At 49.0% G+C, this 10,663-nt stretch overlaps 1 long non-coding RNA gene across 1 annotated transcript; it reads right to left on the bottom strand.

Moving 5' to 3' along the window:
• Window positions 1–9,764: 9,764 nt before the first annotated feature.
• LOC132686353 (uncharacterized) lies at window positions 9,765–10,663 on the bottom strand. The gene is made up of 2 exons (XR_009613624.1): window positions 10,490–10,663; window positions 9,765–10,135 (listed from the first exon to the last, which is right to left on the bottom strand). It is a non-coding gene; the product is annotated as an uncharacterized LOC132686353 (long non-coding RNA).

Below are 10,663 nucleotides of genomic sequence, written 5' to 3'. Positions count from 1 at the left end.
AAGCCTCACTCAGTGTCATCTACATAAGATATGGGGGAGACTCCAGGTATGATTCATCCGTAGGCAAATCCCCTCCCCAGCTGTGAACCGGTGAAAAACATAGGTTATGTGCTTCCGAAATATAATGGTGGGACACGCTCAGGATAGACATGTCCCTTTTTTTTTTTTTCTTATTTTTAAAGGCTTTATTTTTTAAAGTAATCTCTGCACGCAATATGGGGCTTGAACTTACAACCCTGAGATCAAGAGTCGCACACTCTTACTGACTGAGCCAGTCAGGTGCCCCAGATAGACCTTTTCATTCTGAAAGGGAGAAACAGGAGAGAAGAAAGGAATGATGGGTCCCAAATAAGTCCCAAACCTGATGAGGCAAATTCCATTAGACTTTAAAGCTTGAGAATAATCCTCTTTCTTCTGGACCCACTGGGGTGGCAACATCACCCCCACAGCCCAGCAGCGTGATGCCTACAGCCAGACTCTTTGCCAGGACCCTATCCCTGTGATGGCTCCGGGTGGCCCCATTGTTTAAAACCTAGCTGGAAGAAGCCATGACCCCCAAGCCCTTGTACTCAGGGCCTCAGTTGGAAATGATAGCCTTAATGATCACTGAATGACCTTCTGGGTCATTCTTCCATTGTCTTGAAGAGTGGCACTTAGCTTCTGTTGAGATGGCTGACCTAGACTAATCTCCTTATCATAAAGTCACCTGGCCACACCCTTAATGTTTTCACTTTTTTGCAATATGGGTAGGCTGAGAATTTTCCAAATCTTAAATTATGCTTCCTTTTTGCTTAACAGTTCCATCCTTAAGTCGTTTTTCTCTTCCTAAATTTTACTATAAGCAGTCAGAAGGAGCCAAGCTGCACCTTCAATGCTTTGCTTAGAGATCGCCTCGGCCAAATAACCAATTTCATTGTTCACAAGTTCTACCTTCCACGAGACATTAGTATCTGAACACATTGAGTCAAGTTCTTTGCCACATTATAATGAGGATCCCCTTTTGTACAGTTTCCAAAAACACGTTCCTCATTTCTGTTATCAGAATGGCCTTTATCATTTATATTTTTACCAACATTCTGTTCAAAATTACTTAGTCACTATTCTCCGGCATGACTGAGGCTTTGTCCGGCTGTCCTTATTTCTTTCTGAGCCCTCATGAGAATCTCCTTTCAAGGTCCGCTCATAGCACTGTAGGTGTTTTCCTAGCTGACATTTCTAAACTCTTCTGGCCTTTATTCATTACCCAGTTTCAAAACCACTTCTTCACTTTTAGGTATTTGTTACAGAACCACCCCACTTCTCGGTGCCAATTTCTGTTTTAATCAGTTCAGAAAATACCATAAATTGGGTGGCTTCTAAAAAACAGAAATTTCTTTCTCACGGTTCTGGAGGCTGGGAGATCCAAGATCAAGGTGCTGGCAGATTCAGTGTCTGTGAAAGCCTACTTCCTGGTTCTTGGCCATCTTTTTGCTGTGTCTTCACATGGCGGAAAGGAGGAGGGAGCGCCCAGGCTTCTTTCATAAGGGCACTAATCCCACCCAGGAAGGCTCGGCCCTCATGACCTAACCACCTCGGAGGCTCCACCTCTGAATACCATCACCTTGGAGGTTAGCATTTCAACATAGGAATTTTGCGGGGGACACAGACATTTAGACTATGGCAGGCCCCCACAGGGCTTACCTTGTTGTAAATGAGCTCGTCTGAGGAGTTGCAGCGTCTCATCTGAAGGATGCCTGTCTGATGTTTTGGGGCTGGGCTTCCCTGCCCACACTGCGAATTTACAAAACACCAAGAAGCAGAGGCTTTAACAACAGACCTTGGATGTGTAATGTCCAGATGACCGGATCCAACAGTGGCCTTGACACACCCATCTCCTTGACCCTGGGAATAGTACCTAAACATGTATAAGACCAGTCAATGGTGCAGAACAGTGCAACATGCATGTAAAAGGGCTGGAGGAGAATGCCGCCTGGGGTTGTGAGCTCCCCAGGCGAGGGCAAGGTCTCCTTCATCTTGATAACTTCTCTAGGTCCAAAGCAGGATATAGCCAAAGGGAAGTTCTCAGGGAAGGGTTAGTGCATGGAGGGAGGATGAATGGATGGAATGGTTCTACAAACAGTGGGATCATGGTAGGCTCTGGAAAGGGCCTATAGGAATGGCCAGGATGGGAACTTTTAGGGCCCAAATCTGGAGATAGGTTGCCCTCTGCTGGCTGCTAGGGGTGGGTGCTGGCACCCCAGAACAAAGCCATCTGCCTAGCTAGCCTCTCCTACACTAGCTGTCAAACTGGGGGACAGTCGGTCTTCCAGAGCAGGCCCGAGGTGGGGAGGAGGCTGGACGCACCTCTTGGGAGTGAAACCGGAGTAAAGGCAGAGGCCTGTAAGCAGAGGTGGCTGGCGCCGAAGCACCGTCTGGACAGCGTAGGATGGGGTGGCGCGGGAGAGCTCCGAGAGAAGGAAAGGGTCACCCGGAGGCGACGGTGCCTTGGGAAAAGGAGAGTCCACCAGCAGGGAGTGGGCCCTCTACCCTCGGGCGCAGCGCTGGCGCTGTGCCCGGAGACAGCAGGTGGCGCTGTGGGGTCGGGGCAATAGGCCTGCATTCCGCTTCCGCGTATCCCACACCCCTTCCCCCTTGGCCCTGGGGACCTTAATTTCTGCCGCGAGAGGGCGCTCGCCTCCAAACCCCAGATAATAGTCTCCGTCGGAAGATTTGCAAGCTACGGGGCACTGCGGTATATCCAACTGTGGAAGTGACCCAAGGGCAGAGGGGGAGCAAGGATATTTGTGCCTACTCAGATATTTCTTTTCTCATATCTGTGATCTCTGAGCTATGCGTCCAGGGCGCCTTCAGGAGACCGATTTTGGTGGGAACAATGTCCTGGTTGGGGGTGTGGCCCTGATGTGGGCTCTTAGGGTGTGATGGGAAACAGCTGCCTGTCTTAATGGGAGGCCAGCCCAGCCCCCTGAGGCCTGCCTCCAGGAAGTGCCCTTGCAATCTGTTTGGGTCACCTGAGGGCCTAAGGATGCAGAAAGACCTGAAGGAGCCATGGGACAAGGGTGCAGGGAAGGGGGGGGGGGGGGGGGCGGTGGTTAGAGCTGCTGGTGGGTTTTGGGAGTAATCCCTGAATCAAGGGCACAGAAATCCTCTAGAAGAGGGCAGAATCCCAGTGAGGCCATGTCTTCCAGAACTAGATCAAGAAAGGGAGGTGGTCAAGATCGAAAGAGAACCCTCAGATCGTCACTCCTCCGGTTGCTCTCCCCTCCCCTAACCCCCTGGCCATGCTCCCCCCCCCCTTCCCCACAAACAAGAGAATCATTGGGGGAGGCTTTTAAAATGGATTCCCAGCCCCACCCTAGAGATTCTGATTCAGCTGGCCTGGGTGGGGCCTGAGAATCTGTATTTGGAATCTGTATTTGGTTAACCTCTCAGGTGAGGCCCCTGCCCCACCTGACAGCTGAAGCTGCCTCTGAATAGTTGTCATGATTGGAGAGGACTTCCCAAAGCTGCCTATTTCTGTCCCCCAGAGTCATCTAGAGCAGATCTAACTCCTCTCCAGTGTGACTGTGCTTCAGAGATTTCAAAACAGTGGCCCCACCTGCCCGAGTCTGTGCATCTCCAGGACAAAAATGCTCTGGCCTTTCTGAGGTTCCTGATCGAGGTACAAGGGAGCACCAGTGAGGCTATCTCAGCAGTTGAGACAGGAAAACCTGGAGGCACCTGGGTGGCTCAGTTGGTTAGGCGACCAACTTCGGCTCAGGTCATGATCTCACTGTTTGTGAGTTCAAGCCCCACATCGGGCTCTGTGCTGACAGCTCAGAGCCTGGAGCCTGCTTCAGATTCTGTGTCTCTCCCTCTCTCTGCCCCTCCCCTGCTCTCATTCTGTCTGTCTGTCTCTCTCAAAAATAAATAAACATTAAAAAATATAAAGAAAGAAAGAAAGAAAAACCCAGCCAGGGGTTGGGGGCTGTCCAGGGGCCAGAGAAGCAGACTGGGGACTTGCCATAGGTCTGGGGGCCAAAGCAGAAGCAACTCCCTCTGAGAAAGACCCTTACCCTACCCGGGGCCTGGCTCCATCCAATCTAGACCGCCTCTTTTGGACCCTTTAGAGGTATCATTCATTCATCTCGCTCATTTACTATGTGCCATAGCCTATTTGGAGACCTTAAACGTATTCATTCATTTAATCCTCACAATAAGCCTGTGAAGTAGGTGCCATCATTATATCCACTTATGAATGATCTAACTGAAGCCAGGAACCAAAGAACAATTGAGGAACTGGGCTCAAGGTCAAATGGCAGAGCAGGATATAGACACAAGCAGCTGGGTCCCATCCCCTGCTCCTCCTTCTTTTAGAAGAAACTGCATGTGCCAGGAGGTACGAGGTGTGGTGTCAGAACAGTGAGTTAGGACCATAGCAATAGCTCCCATGTGCCGAGCACGTACTATGTGCTGGCAGTGGTCTTAATGTCGTCTTAGTTGATTCCTACGTCAGCACTATGAAGGAGTTATATAATCCCTTTATCATAGAAGAGGAAACTGAGATGCAGTGAATTTTTAAGCGACTTGCACAAAATCACTGGCAAGCTCTGGAGCCAAGATTGGAACCAGCTGTGTCACTTTGAGCCGCCCTCCTCCCCTCTGGGTGTCAGCCTCTCACTCTGTGAAATGAAGATGTTGGCCTGAATTAATTCTAGTGAAGTGCCTCTCAGGCTTTAAGGTGCACGCGAATCTCCTGAGGATCTTGTTCAGATGCAGATTATAATTCAGTAGTTTGGGGTGGGGCCTGAGATTCTGTCACAAGCTCCCAGGGGAAGGTGGTGTTGCTGCTGATCCCGGGACCACACTTGAGCTGCCAGGTTCTAGGGGACCCACCCAGCTCTGATGTTCCAAGTTTATGGGCCTAGGAAGACTCGCCCCAAAGGCCATGGAAATTCAGGAAGTAGATTACGATAAATAAAGCCCTTAGTGGGCATTTTTCATGCCCAGACAAGCCCTTGGTGACTTTGCTGAAGCATCTGCCCTGAACCTTTTACAGTTCCACTCTCTTGACCTCAACCTGATTCCTCCAGAGGGTTCAAGGGCTTGGTGCTGGGCCGGGGCGGGGCGTTGATTCTCTCTAATCAAGGAGTGAAGGGAAGTCCCTGGACACCTTGCCTCATGGCCCTGCCTCCTGAGGACACCAACGGGTCCATGGTGGCCACACTGCTCTTTACAGACACTCCCCATCTTCTGGGCACACGATAGGGTTACACTTATCCTCTTCTGAAGTTAGATGTAGCCGTGTGGCTTGCTCTGGCCCCTAACTTAAGGTGAGAAGTAATTTGTGTCACCCGTGGGCAGAACTCTTTAGGACTCACTGTGGATGCCATTCTTTCCCTTTTCCCTGTCACAGAAAGTTATCATTTTTTCCATCTCTTGTATTTATTATGTGCCGTAGCTTATTTGAAGACCTTACATGTATTAATTCACTTAATCCTTACAGTAACCCTGAGACATAGGTGCTATCATTACGCCCATTTACAAATGACCAAACGTATCAAGATAGAGCCTCTGTTGATCTGGATCTGTGAGTGCCACAGTGAGCAGAGCCTCCCCTGAATTGGGGGAGGCTTTTATTGATTTAATTTTGTTTTATTATCATTATTATTATTAATGCTTATTTATTTTTGAGACAGAGAGAGAGAGAGAGAGAGAGAGAGAGAGAGCATGAGCACGAGTTGGGGAGGGGCAGAGAGAAAGGGAGACACAGAATCCGAAGCAGTCTCCAGGCTCTGAGCTGTCAGCATAGAGTCTGACGTGGGGCTCGAACCCATGAACAACAAGATCATGATCTGAGCTGAAGCTGGACACTCAACCGACTAAGCCACCCAGGCACCCCTATTTTTTTAATTAAAAAAAGGTTTTTTTAATGTTTATTTTAGAGAGAGAGAGAGACAGAGCATGAGCGGGGGAGGGGCAGAGAGAAAGGGAGACACAGAATCTAAAGCAGGCTCCAGGCTCCAAGCTGTCAGCACAGAGCCCGATGTGGGACTCGAACTCAGGAACTGTGAGATCATGACCTGAGCTGAAGTTGGAAGCTGAACTGACTGAGCCACCCAGGAATCCCTAGGGTGAAGCTTTTAAAATAGATTCCCAGGCCCATCCTAGAGATTCTGATTCAGCCGGACTGGGTGGGGCCTGAGAATGTGTGTTTGGAATCTGTACTGGGGATTTGGGGGGAATTTGTTAGTGACCCATAGCCTAGCCCATCCTGACTGATATGCGTACTCCTATCAGCTATGACATGGGGATAACACCTTCGGTAGACTGTATCCAGTACTGGGGGTCCGTATGTCTACAAAGTCAAGGTTGTAGCCTGTCAAAGAACTAATGCTTACCTCTTCAATAGGAGGGAAATCCTCTTCCTGAAGGTGGGAGGGGCTTCCCTAAGGATGTGAGCTCCACCTCCCCCTGTTTTACCAGTCCCCATTAAAAAGAGAAGTGTGATCCACTCATTCACCATTGTGTCCCTAGTGCCTAGCCCAGAGTGTGGCTTGTAAAACACTGAATTCACATCTGATAGGACTTACTGTGATGTTCCTTTCCATGAATCTCCCAGTAGATTATGTTCAAGAACATACCAGGAACTTCCCTCCCTTCCCTCAGCCCCTCTACACCCCTCTACCCTGAGCCATTGGTTAACTTCTTGACCCCAGTCCCAGGATGGACACCTCACTGCCTTCTCCTGCCTGATCTTGATAATGGCACTACATAGGAACTTCTCAATGATCCAAGTAATACTCATGAAAATTCATAATCACTCACTATGAAACATTTGAAAATCAAGGGCAAGCAGGAAAAAAAAAAAAACCCAGTATCTATAATCCCCTCTCACAGAAGGAACTGTTGACCCTGTGATATTACCTTTCCCTCCATCCTTTTCTCTTCTATGAGAACCCCCCACATCCGTGGCATAATTTTAGTGAGATCCCATGAATGGTTGCTCTTTAGGAGGAGAGAGAAGAGCCACCCACAGATGCAGAAAATGTCAGGGCTGGCAGGGGACTTATGAATTGTCCAACCAACCTCTGCCATTACTGATGACGACACCGTTTTAAAATAACCTGGGTGCAAATGTGTGTGAGGTCAAGACAAATGTCTGGCACAACCTCTGCCAAGCTCAGTGACCGTTGTCTATGGGGTTGGGGGCACAGGAAGGGCGATGAAAAGATACTGTACATATTTTGAATTTTTTTTTGCTACAAAAATGCATTCAAATATTAATTGCACTTGAAGCACATTATTCTTGTTAAAAAGAACAGGAAAACAGGGGCGCCTGGGTGGCGCAGTCGGTTAAGCGTCCGACTTCAGCCAGGTCATGATCTCGCAGTCCGTGAGTTCGAGCCCCGCGTCAGGCTCTGGGCTGATGGCTCGGAGCCTGGAGCCTGTTTCCGATTCTGTGTCTCCCTCTCTCTCTGCCCCTCCCCCGTTCATGCTCTGTCTCTCTCTGTCCCAAAAATAAATAAAAAACGTTGAAAAAAAAATTAAAAAAAAAAAAAGAAAAGAACAGGAAACGAAAGCCATGAAATAGAAAGCAATTGATGTGTACAGTTTTGCCCAGCTCTTGCCGGCAGGTCTCAACCACTATATCCCTGGGCATCAGCCAGTCTTCTGCTGTCCTTGCTCTTCAGCCCATTGTTCCCAAGGACAAGGGTCACTCCAGGGCAGCCCCTTCGCTCCGACAACATGGGCACCCAGATGCCGGAACGACGTGGGAAAAGGGAAGATTCTGCAGGCCCCAACCTGAAGCCCAGGCCCACAAGTCCAATCTCTGCCAGACCCAAGATGGGATCAAATGCCTTCAAGTCCAGACTCGGCCCCATCCGAGAGGGGGTTACTGGCCGCTCTCAAGACGAAAGGGATCCCTGGTGAATCAGGAAAGTTATTGGGCTGGAAAGTGGTTAAAGGGCTGAGCGTGGGAGGGGATTTCCACCGAGAGAGCCAGGCCCAGGAGCAAGCCTGGGCGGGTCGGCTGCAGGGTTGCTACCCACTTGATGTCTGTTGCAATGGTGCCCATAAAACCCAAATCGTTAGACTCGAAGCCTTGATCAGTTTTTTCTTCTGTTTCCCTTTAGAGAAACGGGGAGATCCGAGGAAACCCCAAAGCTCTAGAACAAAGGACTCTACATCAAAGGGGTGCAGGCAGGTCAGGATAAGTCTGGGGGAGAGGTCAGCTGGGGGAGGTGGGTCTCCCAGGGAGAGGAGGGCGGGGAGGGACCTGTGGACTGGAGGGTGTGTGCAGAAACCAGAGGGAGGAGGGGAGGGAGGAGCAGGGCTGTGGGCAAACCCATTTTCCTGTGTCATCTAAGTGATCAGGAGCTGCCTGACCAGCTGCATCTGAGAATGTGGAGGTTGAGAGGAAGTAGCAATGCTCTTTTTGTCTTACCTAAAGGGAAGACAACCAGTATAGATGTTCCATAGTTAGTTCCATGTACACTAACCAGGCTTTCTTGCAGATCTGACACAAGCTAGACAAGATGGCAAGGAAACTGAGATGGACTTGTCCAAGGTGTCACAGAGCTGGGGCTATCACACGGGTGCCCTGACTCCTGACTGAGTGCTCCTTCCTCTGCACGTGACATTCCCACACTTTCATATGCATCAGAATCATGCGGAAGGCTCATTAAAACACAGATTGCTGGGCCCCAAACCCAGAATTTCTGGTAGGTCTGGAGTCGAGCCTAGAATCTATATTTCTAGCAAGTTCGCAGGTGATGCTGATGCTGCTACCGCACTTTGAGAACCACTGCTCTAGACCCTGGATGTTCAAAGGAACTAGCAGCATCAATGTCACATAGAAGCTTCTAGAAATGCAAAATCGCAGATCCCATCCCGGACCTACTGAATCAGAATCCGCATTTGTAAGAGCCCCAGGTGATCTGTTTGCACATTAGAGTCTGAGAAGTACTTGTCTACACCGCACCACCTCTTCCTTACTAGGGGTCAAACCCAGGCAGCCTAGATGAGCCTTCCATTTCCAGTGACTAGGGGACAATGAGGCAGGTGCCTAGGGGCCTGTGGGGACACCTGCCTATTTCTGTGTTTTCCAGGGTAGGGAAAGGGCAAGGGAAGCGCAGATATAGGAGAGGCTGAGCCCCACGGCTCAGCCCCCCGGCTGCTCTGCTGTGGTGTACATGGCCCACTCCAGAAGGCCCCGCTGACCCTGGAGAAATCTTGTGGCCAGTGACTACCATTTACATCTCCAAACTGGCCCTTGCTTTCAAGCCAGCCCTGTGTTTTTGTTTTATTTTTAAAATATGTGCAATACATGTGTGCGTGTGACATCCAAACCATATACAAGCACAGCTTTGGAGATATTGTGGGCTGGGCTCCAGACCACTGCAATAAAGCATATGTTGCAATAAAGCGAATCAAATGAATTTTTTGATGTCCCGGTGCACATAAACGTTGTGTTTAGGGGCGCCTGGGTGGTTCAGATGGTTGGGTGTCCGGCTTCGGCTCAGGTCATGACCTCGCGGTTCGTGGGTTCGAGCCCCGCGTCGGGCTCTGTACTGACAGCTCAGGGCCTGGAGGCTGCTTCGGATTCTGTGTCTCCCTCTCTCTCTCTCCCCCTCCCCCTTATGTCTGTCTGTCTGTCTGTCTCTCTCTCTCAAAAGTAAATAAACATTAAAACAATTTTTTAAATGTTGTGTTTACACTGTACTGTATGTAGTGCATTAAGTGTGCAAACAGCATTATGTCCAAAAAGATACTGTACAGACACCTCAATTCAAAAACATTTTATTGCTAAAACATACTATCATCTGAGCTTTCATTGAGCTGTAATCACTGATCACAGATCAGCATAACAAATACAATAATGACGGAAAAGTTTGAACTATTGCGAGAATTGCCAAAAGGTGACACAGAGACACAAAGTGAGGAAATGCTGTCAGGAAAATGGTGCAAATAGATTTGCTCGATGCAGGTTGCTACCAACCTTCAACTGGTAAAAAGCACAATATCTGTGAAGTGCAATAAAACAGAGAATGCCTGTAGGAACATGCTTATAAAGTAACAAGCGTATTCATGCTGTTGATCCACATCCTGGAGATTCCATAGGCAACATGTTGGTGTGAATCCTTCCAGATAAAACCTGTACCACAGAGAGACACAAACTTTTTGTTCATTTGGGATCGTATTCTACACCTTCTGACGCTCACTGTACTGAAATGTTTTCCCTGCAAAACAACATATTTTAGATATCTCTCTCTGTTAAGAGCTATAGATCTGTTTCATTATTGTTAACTGCTCCACTGTGTATGAACATCTGTGTATTGTGCATTTAACTGGATTTTTAAGAGAAGCCAAACATCGGGGTGCCTGGGTGGCTCAGTCGGTTAAGCGTCTGACTCCTGATCTCAGTTCAGGTCTTGGTCGGAGGGTCATGAGTTCAAGCCCTGCTGGGCATGAAGCCTGCTTTAAAAAAAAGAGAGAGAGATTGGGGCACCTGGGTGGCTCAGTCGGTTGAACGTCTGACTTTGGCTCAGGTCATGATCTCGCGGTCTGTGAGTTCGAGCCCCAGCTTGGAGCCTGGGGCCTGCTTCGGATTCTGTGTCTCCCTCTCTCTCTGCCCCTCCCCCGCTCACACTCTGTCTCTCTGTCAAAAATAAATAAACATTAA

This window comes from Panthera onca, chromosome F1 (genome assembly GCF_046562875.1).
Source record: "Panthera onca isolate mPanOnc1 chromosome F1, mPanOnc1 haplotype 2, whole genome shotgun sequence".
NCBI classification, from domain to species: domain Eukaryota; kingdom Metazoa; phylum Chordata; class Mammalia; order Carnivora; family Felidae; genus Panthera; species Panthera onca.
Note: the sequence above shows the minus strand (reverse complement) of the source record. Positions and strands in the feature narration are given on the sequence as shown.